At 36.5% G+C, this 8,514-nt stretch overlaps 1 pseudogene; it reads right to left on the bottom strand.

Moving 5' to 3' along the window:
• Window positions 1–287: 287 nt before the first annotated feature.
• LOC116275198 lies at window positions 288–401 on the bottom strand (annotated as a pseudogene).
• Window positions 402–8,514: the final 8,113 nt, after the last annotated feature.

The raw sequence follows: 8,514 nt of genomic DNA, 5'->3' as shown, positions 1-8,514 counted from the left end.
TACCATGCTGTTTTGGTTACTGTAGCCTTGTAGTATAGTTTGAAGTCAGGTAGCGTGATGCCTCCAGCTTTGTTCTTTTGACTTAGGATTGTCTTGGAGATGCGGGCTCTTTTTTGGTTCCATATGAACTTTAAAGCAGTTTTTTCCAATTCTGTGAAGAAACTCATTGGTAGCTTGATGGGGATGGCATTGAATCTATAAATTACCTTGGGCAGTATGGCCATTTTCACGATATTGATTCTTCCTATCCATGAGCATGGTATGTTCTTCCATTTGTTTGTGTCCTCTTTTATTTCAATGTTGCAAGTCGTCACGGCGGGGTATTGGGAAAAGTTTTCAATTAGCAATAATCGCGCCTCGGATAAACCTCATTGGCTACGATACTGCCACTGCGCAAAGCTTATCACAAAGTTTCAAGATCATGTATGAAAGAAAAGGCAGTCTCTTTAATAAATGGTGCTGGGAACCTGGATATCCATATGCCCATGAATGAAAGTAGATCCCCATCTTTCACCATATTAAAAAATCAATTCAAAATAGATGAAAGACTTAAATTTAAGCCCTAAACTGTTAAAATACTAGAAAAAAGCATTGAGGAAGTACTACAGGACATTTGTCTGGACAAAAAGTTGTTTTGGGTAACACCTCAAAAGCACAGGCAACAAAATCAAAAGTAGGCACATAGGATTACATCAAACTCAAAACAAGAACATAACCAATATTGTGAAAGAATGAAATTGTTTGCTTACTCTTCTGCACAGCAAAAGAAACCATCCTTTTTTGCTCTTCTTTGCAGGAAAGAAAAAAATCAAAGTGAAGAGAGAATGTACAGAATGTGGGAGAATATTTGTAAACTGTCCATCTTACAAAGGACTAATACCCAGAATATATAAGGAACTCAAACAATAGCAAATAATAGCAGCAATCTAATTAAAAATGGGCAAAATACCTGAATATACATTTCTCAAAATAAGGCATACAAATGGCCAACAGCTATATTTTAAAAATGTCAGACATCGTTAATCATCAAGGAAATGCAAATCAAAATCCCATGGAGATACCATCTCACCCAAGTTAGAATGGCTGTTGTCCAAAAGGCAAAGTAGCAGCAAAAGTTAGCAAGGATGCCAGAAAATGAGAACACTCATACACTGTTGGTGGAAATGTAGATGAGTACAGCCCTTAAGGAAAACAGTATGGAGGTTCCTCAAAAAAAAGTGAAAATACAGCTACGAGACGATTCAGTAATCCCACTGCTGGGTATATATCCAAAAGAAAGGAAATCAGTATATCATAGAGATATATGCAGTCCCATGATTATTTTAGCACAGTCAACCTAAGTGTCTATCAATAGATGAATGGATGAAGTATTTTAGTCTTTGTGGTGTAGGGTTTTGTGTGTTTGCTGGGGCATATCTTCAACATTAAAGCAGCCTGCATGTTGGCCTTAGCCTTTACTTCCTGCTTGCACAGGTCCTCAGGGTCAGCCAAAAGAGAGAGCTGAGCAATGAGCAATCTCTCAGTTCTTTTCTGGTCATGTGCATGTCTCTGCACATTTCTGTGGTCTTCAAGATCCTTAGGAATATGTCAAAGCTTCTCAAAGCCATCTGTGGACAGCTCATTCCCTAAATCATACTGTTATATTATTATTACTTATTATTGAGGCAGGGTTTATGAAAGCCTTCATTCCACCATTCCAGAAGTCCCAGCTGTTGCATTTTTATCTAACCCATATAAATCACTCCTCAAGATATCTGTGACTTCACTGCATTCATATTACTTATATATCAGGGATTATGAATCTAAATTTCAATGAGAGTCAAGTGTGTGACACAGACGAGAAAACTGGGCCTTTGGTAAGGATCTAGGATGTGCTTGTGGGTACCATGGGTCCATTTTGGGGAACGCCTCCTCTTCAGGTCTAGCCCACTAGTCTCCATTTGGAAACAGGAACCAAATACTGCCAGATATTACAGTTTATCAAAAGAAATCTAGATTTTTATAAAAAGAAAATGTGGGCAATTTTTCTGCATTGGTGAAGCAAAATAGCACACTCCTGTGGGCCGGACTTCACCAGCAGGTCCTTGGTATTGTGTTCCTTATTAAAATTTGGTGATAATACATACTAGACATTGTCTCTGATTTTTTTTGTTTGTTTTCTGTAGAAAATAGTAAGTCACATGATTTTCTTCATAACTGCCTTCCTTTGTAATGTGAGGAAGCTTTGTTATAAACCTCATAATATTTTTGTTTCTAGCTCATTTTGAATAAGAAGCAATCTATCCTTCTGGAGCTTTCTGACAGGAGGCATGAATTGCTTCTAGATAACTTCCTCTTCCCCACTTCTATCTCCAGGTCTCTCAATACTATTTGGATGTGTGGTCTTGGGCAAGATTCTGTGTGTCTTCATCAACCAAAATTTTACGGGATATAAATCTGCAAGAGGTTAGCAAATGGAAAAAGTTGATCTGATTCTGAAGAGGTCTTGAGTATGAGGTTTTTGTAGTTCTCTGCCATTTTCAGGCAAAGGTCTCCTTTTGGAAATATTCAGTTTTCAACTGCAGACATAACAAAGGCCCATGTCTGTTGCAAAGTACAATACAATTAGCAGGGAGGATCAGAATTTTTTTTCATCTTCAAACATTTAAACCATCTTAAACCTGACAGAAATGTTTTCTGGGCCCCTCTCAGTTGCTCATTGTAGAGTATGAGAAACTTTGTGCTTTGTTTGCCTAACTCAAAAATGGCAATTTGCCCTGAAACTTTGTAAGTGTTCTGTAAAGATAAGTATCATTTTTTTTTTTTTTTACATTCTGGGCAAACTTAACATGAGGTTATGTTTAGCCTACCTTGCCTAGGGTAGGGAATCCTTGTGCATAAATCTTTTTTAATTGTGTTTTTCCTTCCTGTGGTCTGTACCATTGTTCTTTGTCAAATCTTCTCTAATGCTCTAATAAGGCATTATAAAATGGAAATTACTCCCAGTTATTTTCTTCATCAGAAACTTATGCTTTTCTCTCCAGAATGTATAGCTTTAATGCTAAAGTAACATTTCTCTCTGGCTGGCCCAGAATTAAGCCCTAAGAAAATATATTGCCAGAAAGTCAAATATAGCTTGGCAGTGCAGCACATATGCACCCATTCTGAAAGAGCAGAGAGAAATTTATTTTTCAACTTAGTTCTCTCCTAGTACTCACTGGCAAAGATCAGTTGGATGTTAATATCTATTGATTTTGAAATTGGTAGGAAAAGAGAAAATGAAATGTTCGAGGAATAAAAGAGTGAGTTTGAGGAACAAAAATATCTATTTAATTTGTGAACGGGATAATTATAGGTTAGATAAAATATCTGCCTTTCTGAATGTGAGAGGAGCCAGAAAATTTTCTAACTTCTAGAATTATAAATTGGATATCTGAAAGAGACAGGCTAACAAAGAAATATCTTATTCTCCCAAATAAGCACCATTTTCTATGAGAAAACTCAATGTGTCAAGTGAGTAACTCAATGTGTCAAGTGAGTGTGAAGACAAGCCACAGACTGGGAGAAAATATTTGCAAATGGCACATTTGATAAAGAATTGTTATCCAAAATATACAGAGAACTCTTAAAACTCAACAATAAAAACATGAACAACCTTATTTTAAACTGCACAAAAACCTAAACAGAAAACTCACCAAAGAAAATATACAGATGGTATATAAGTTTATTAAAATATGCACAACATCCTATATCATTAGGGAATTGCAAATTAAAACAACAGTGAGATACCACTACATACCTATTAGGATGGCCCAAATCTGGAACTCACATTACCCAATGCTGACAAGAATGTGGAATAACAGGAACTCTCATTCAGTGCTGCTAGGAATGCAAAATGATGCCTTGGAAGTACCCAACAGGAAAGCTCATTCATTGCTGGTAGGAATGTAAAGTGGTACTTCGGAAGATTGGCAGTTTCTTAAAACAAAACAAAACTAGCTATACTTTTAACACACAATTCATCCGTTGTACTTCTTGATATATATCCACAGAAGTTGAAAATTCTTACTAAAACTTTGCACATGATTGTGTATAGCAGATTTGTTCATATTTGCCAAAACTTAGAAGCAACCAAGATGTCTCTTAGTAGGTGAATTGATAAATAAACTGTGGTACATCCAGGCAATTGAATATTATTCAGTATTAAAAAGAAATGAGCTGTCAAGGCATGGAAAGGCATAGAGTAATCTTAAATGTATATTACTAAGTGAAAGAAGCCAATTCAAAACAACTGCATATTGTATAATTCCAACTGTATGACTTCTAGAAAAGGCAAACTATGGAGACATTAAAAAGATCTAGGGTTTAAAGGGAGGGAGGAATGAATAGGCGGAGCACAGAAGATTTTTAGGGCAGTGAAACTAGTGCGTATGTTACTATTGTAGATACATGTCATTATAAATTTGTTTAAATCCATACAATGTACATCACTGAGAGTGAACCCTAATGTAAACAATGAACTTTGGGTGATAATGATGTCAGTATAGGCTCATCAGCTATAACGAATGTACCATTCTGGTGGGGGACATTGATAGTGGGATAGTGGGGAGGCTTTGGGAAGGGGTTAGGTCGGAGGTATATGGAAACTGTACTTTCTGCTCAATTGTGCTGTGGACTTAAAACTGCTCTAAAAAGCCTATTTAAAAAAAAACAGCTTGATGTGTAGCACAAGGCCATGTTGTTATGTTAAATTTTTTAAAGGAAATTATCAAGATTGCAAAAATTATCAAAAAACTTGTTTGTATCTTTGTTCCAAATTGATTTGTGTTAAGGTTCAGTGAAAACTAAAATAGTAAACATAGTCGAGCAAATGGGCAGGAATTATGAGCATATTCTGAATGCTAAAGACACAAAGTTCTTCTCCCATGTGGTATTTGAAAAGGTTCCTCTTCTTTCCATCTTTAAATGTGAGTGCATTCATCATTCTCTTTTATTTCTTCACATTTTCCATCCATGTATTTTTTATAAAGGTAGTGGAGCCAAGAACAAAAGCATTAATCTATTGGTAGACTGATGTGGGACAATTAATTAAATCTTTAGGATCAATTTCTCAAACCTCACACTCAATGGTGGGTTCTCTATATCACTGATGTTTTCAAGGTTTAGACCTGCCTATCTAAAAGTTTTTTAAAAATATGTCCAGCTTCAGGTTATATTCAGTGCTATCACAATGGGAAAATAATTCTAGATGAGGACATTAAAAAATCTCCTTTGAACACCTAATTTCATTCCTTTAGTTGATCAGAAGCCTGTTAGTAATTTTTTTAATAACTCAGAGGCAGCAGCGTTGTATGAAGTTTACACAACCCCTTACCTCATTATTTTCTAAGTTAGAATTATACCAGCGTGTTTCTTTCTGACTCTAGGATGAAGTATGTTTGCTACTTCTCTCAGACCTGCCCTATCTGTCACTCTGGTTATATTTGAGTCCTGGGGTCTGGGAAGTACATTCCTGATATATTCAGAGTCAGCCAGTCTGTAACAAAGGATGAGATCCATTCCAAGGTCAAATGTTTTGATGTCTTGATGTGTTTTCTTCTCCAGAATAAAGAGGATAAAACAGGCTTGGGAAAATTCTAGCCTCTAGGGTTTTACAAACTGTACCCAGACTGGGAAGGAAGCACTATTTTTACAATGCTTCCATATTGGATCACTTTTGCATGGTTCAAAGTTGCATGGTTTCTAAAGTTTCAAACTTTAGAAAACTTAAACTCTGGTTACGAATTGTCTTCATGTTTATGGGAAGCTTTCTGCTCAATCGTAGTTGAAGTCTTGGTTGTATTTCTCTCATCTGTGAGGCAGCTCCTCTGTAAGCGCAGAAGCCTGCAGTGGTCAGCACTCAGATACTGGTGCTTTCATGAGAGTTTTTTGGCCTCTCCCTGGAATGGTACAAGATTTTACAATTGGTAGTGTTATGGCCAAAATCTGCTTATCAAAATAACTACAGAAAATCTTGGATAAATGACTTCCTTAGTATGTTGAGTATCTTTGTTCATCTATGACTTGATATATACAGTTGCTGACGATCATCCATGGAATAGATAAGAGCTGGAAAAATACATGGAAATGTTTACCTAGCTCACAAGAGGAAAAGGTGGCCAAACGTTTACTAGCTACAAAGCATATTAGGACTCCCATTTTCCTAGCAACTCAGTCCTGCACCAATATTTAAAACTGTTTATAAAATGTTTAAAATTTAAAAATGTTTAAATAGAATCATCCAGGGACTAGAAGAGGGAGGAGGAATGTAAGGGGTTTTATGGTGAAAAAAGACATATTTTTGTTAGTTCTTCACTCCGTGAATAAACTAAATTATTTTCGAGTAATTCATTTTTAGCATCTGAAGTATCCTTCCATGCATGTCACCGAATCATCCTGTATTTTGAATCAAACACTTTGAGTAACTTGAAAAGTGATGTAGAAACAAAACCTTAGCTCCTTTCCCAACCCTTAATATTTTTATCTTGGTTCCTGGTTAGACTCTTGCCCTAAGTGCCTAAAATCCAAGGAAATACCCCCTACCCCAACATTCTGCTTAAATGTGTTTGCCATTGACCAATTTATGTATGGTTGAGCCCACTCAAGGCAGTTGCTCCCCTTTCTTCCCCTTGTTTATATGTGTGCTGCTGAGTAGCAGAAATAAATGATGTAATTAAAATGAGGACCATATTATTTTAAATGCTCCTGAGTTAGAAAGTATATATCATATATCATTTCATTATGCGTGGCTTCATTGGACTTCATAGATACTGTATTTTTATGGATCAAGAATGGTAGCAGCCCTATGTTGAACAAGTCTATTGGAGCCATTTTTCCAACAGCATGTGCTCACTTCACGTCTCTAGGTCACATTTTGGTAATTCTCACAATATTTACAATGTTTCCATCATTATTATGTTTGCTATGGTGATCTGTGATCAATGATCTTTGATGTAATGATTGTAATTTTGGGGGGATGCCACCAGCTTTGCCCTTATAAGATGACAGTGTTTAAAGGACAAAGGCATGTGTTCTGACTACTCTACCAACTGGCTATTTCCTGACTGTCTCTCTCTCTCTCTTTCTCTCTCTCTCTCTCTCTCTCTCTCCCTCTCTCTATCTCTCTTTCTCTCTCTCTCTCCCTCTCTCTCTCTCTCTCTCTCCTCAAGCCTGGCTATTACATGAAACAGAATAATATTGAAAGTAGGTAACATAATAATCCTACAATGGCCTCTAAGCATTTAAGTGAAAGGAAGAGTCATATGTCTCTCACTTTAAATCAAAAGCTAGAAATGATTGTTTAGCAAGGAAGGCATGCAGAAAACCTAGACGTATTGTGCCAGTTAACCAATGTGTAAATGCAAAGGAAAATTCTTGAAAAAAAATTAAATTTCTACCACACTGAACACCCAAGTGATAAGAAAACAGCAGCTTTATTGCTAAAGTAGAAAAATTTTTAGTGGTCTGGATAGAAGATCAAGCCAGCCACAATGTTTCCTTAAGCCAAAGTTAAATCCAGAGAAAGCCCTAACTCTCTTTAATTCTATGAAGGCTGAGACAGGTCGGGAAGCTGAAGAAGAAAAATGGGAATCTAGCAGAGATGTGTTCATGAGACTTAAGGAAAGAAGTCATCTCCATAAAATAAAAGTTCAAGGTGATGCAGGAAGTTCTAATATAGAAGCTGCAGCAAGTTATGTAGAAGATCTAGCTAAAATGATTGATGAAGGTGGCTATGCTAAATAGTAGACTTTCACTGGAGAAGAAACAGCCTTATATTGTAAGATGATCATCTAAGGCTTTCATAGCTAGAGAGGGGAAGTCGATACCTGACTTAGAAGCTTCAAAGGACAGGCTGACTCTTGTTAAAGTCATCAACTGCATTAGACACTAAGTTGAAGCCAATGCTCATGGACCAAAAATCCTATAACCCTTAAGAATAATGCTATATGGACTCTGCCTGTGCTTTATAAGTGGAACTACAAAGCCTAGATGACAACTCATCTGTTTATAGTACAGTTATTGAACATTTTAAGTCCACTGTTAAGACCTGCTCAGAAAAAGAGATTCCTTTCAAAATATTACTGTGCATTGACAATGCACCTGTTCACCCAAGAGCTCTGATGGAGGGGTACAAGGAGATTAATGTTGTTTTCATGGCTGCTAACACAATATCCATTCTGCAGCCCATGGATCAAGGAGAAATTTTGATTTTCAAGTCTTATTATTTGAAATATATACTTTGTAAGACTATAGTTCCCATATATATAGACAACAATTCCTTTAATGGCAATTAAAAACCTCCTGGAAATGATTCACCATTCTAGATGACATAAAGAATATTCATAATTCGTGGCAGGAGGTCAAAATAGCAACCTTAACAGGAGTGTGGAAGAAATGGATTCCAACCCCTTACTTTGAAGGGTTCAATGTAAAGTCACCAGCTGCATTAGTTCCTAGAAACTTGAGTTAAGGAAGCAACTGCAGATGTGGTAGAAA

This window comes from Papio anubis, chromosome 5 (genome assembly GCF_008728515.1).
Source record: "Papio anubis isolate 15944 chromosome 5, Panubis1.0, whole genome shotgun sequence".
In the NCBI taxonomy this organism is placed as follows: Eukaryota; Metazoa; Chordata; class Mammalia; order Primates; family Cercopithecidae; genus Papio; species Papio anubis.
This window is presented reverse-complemented; position numbering and strand designations above follow the sequence as displayed.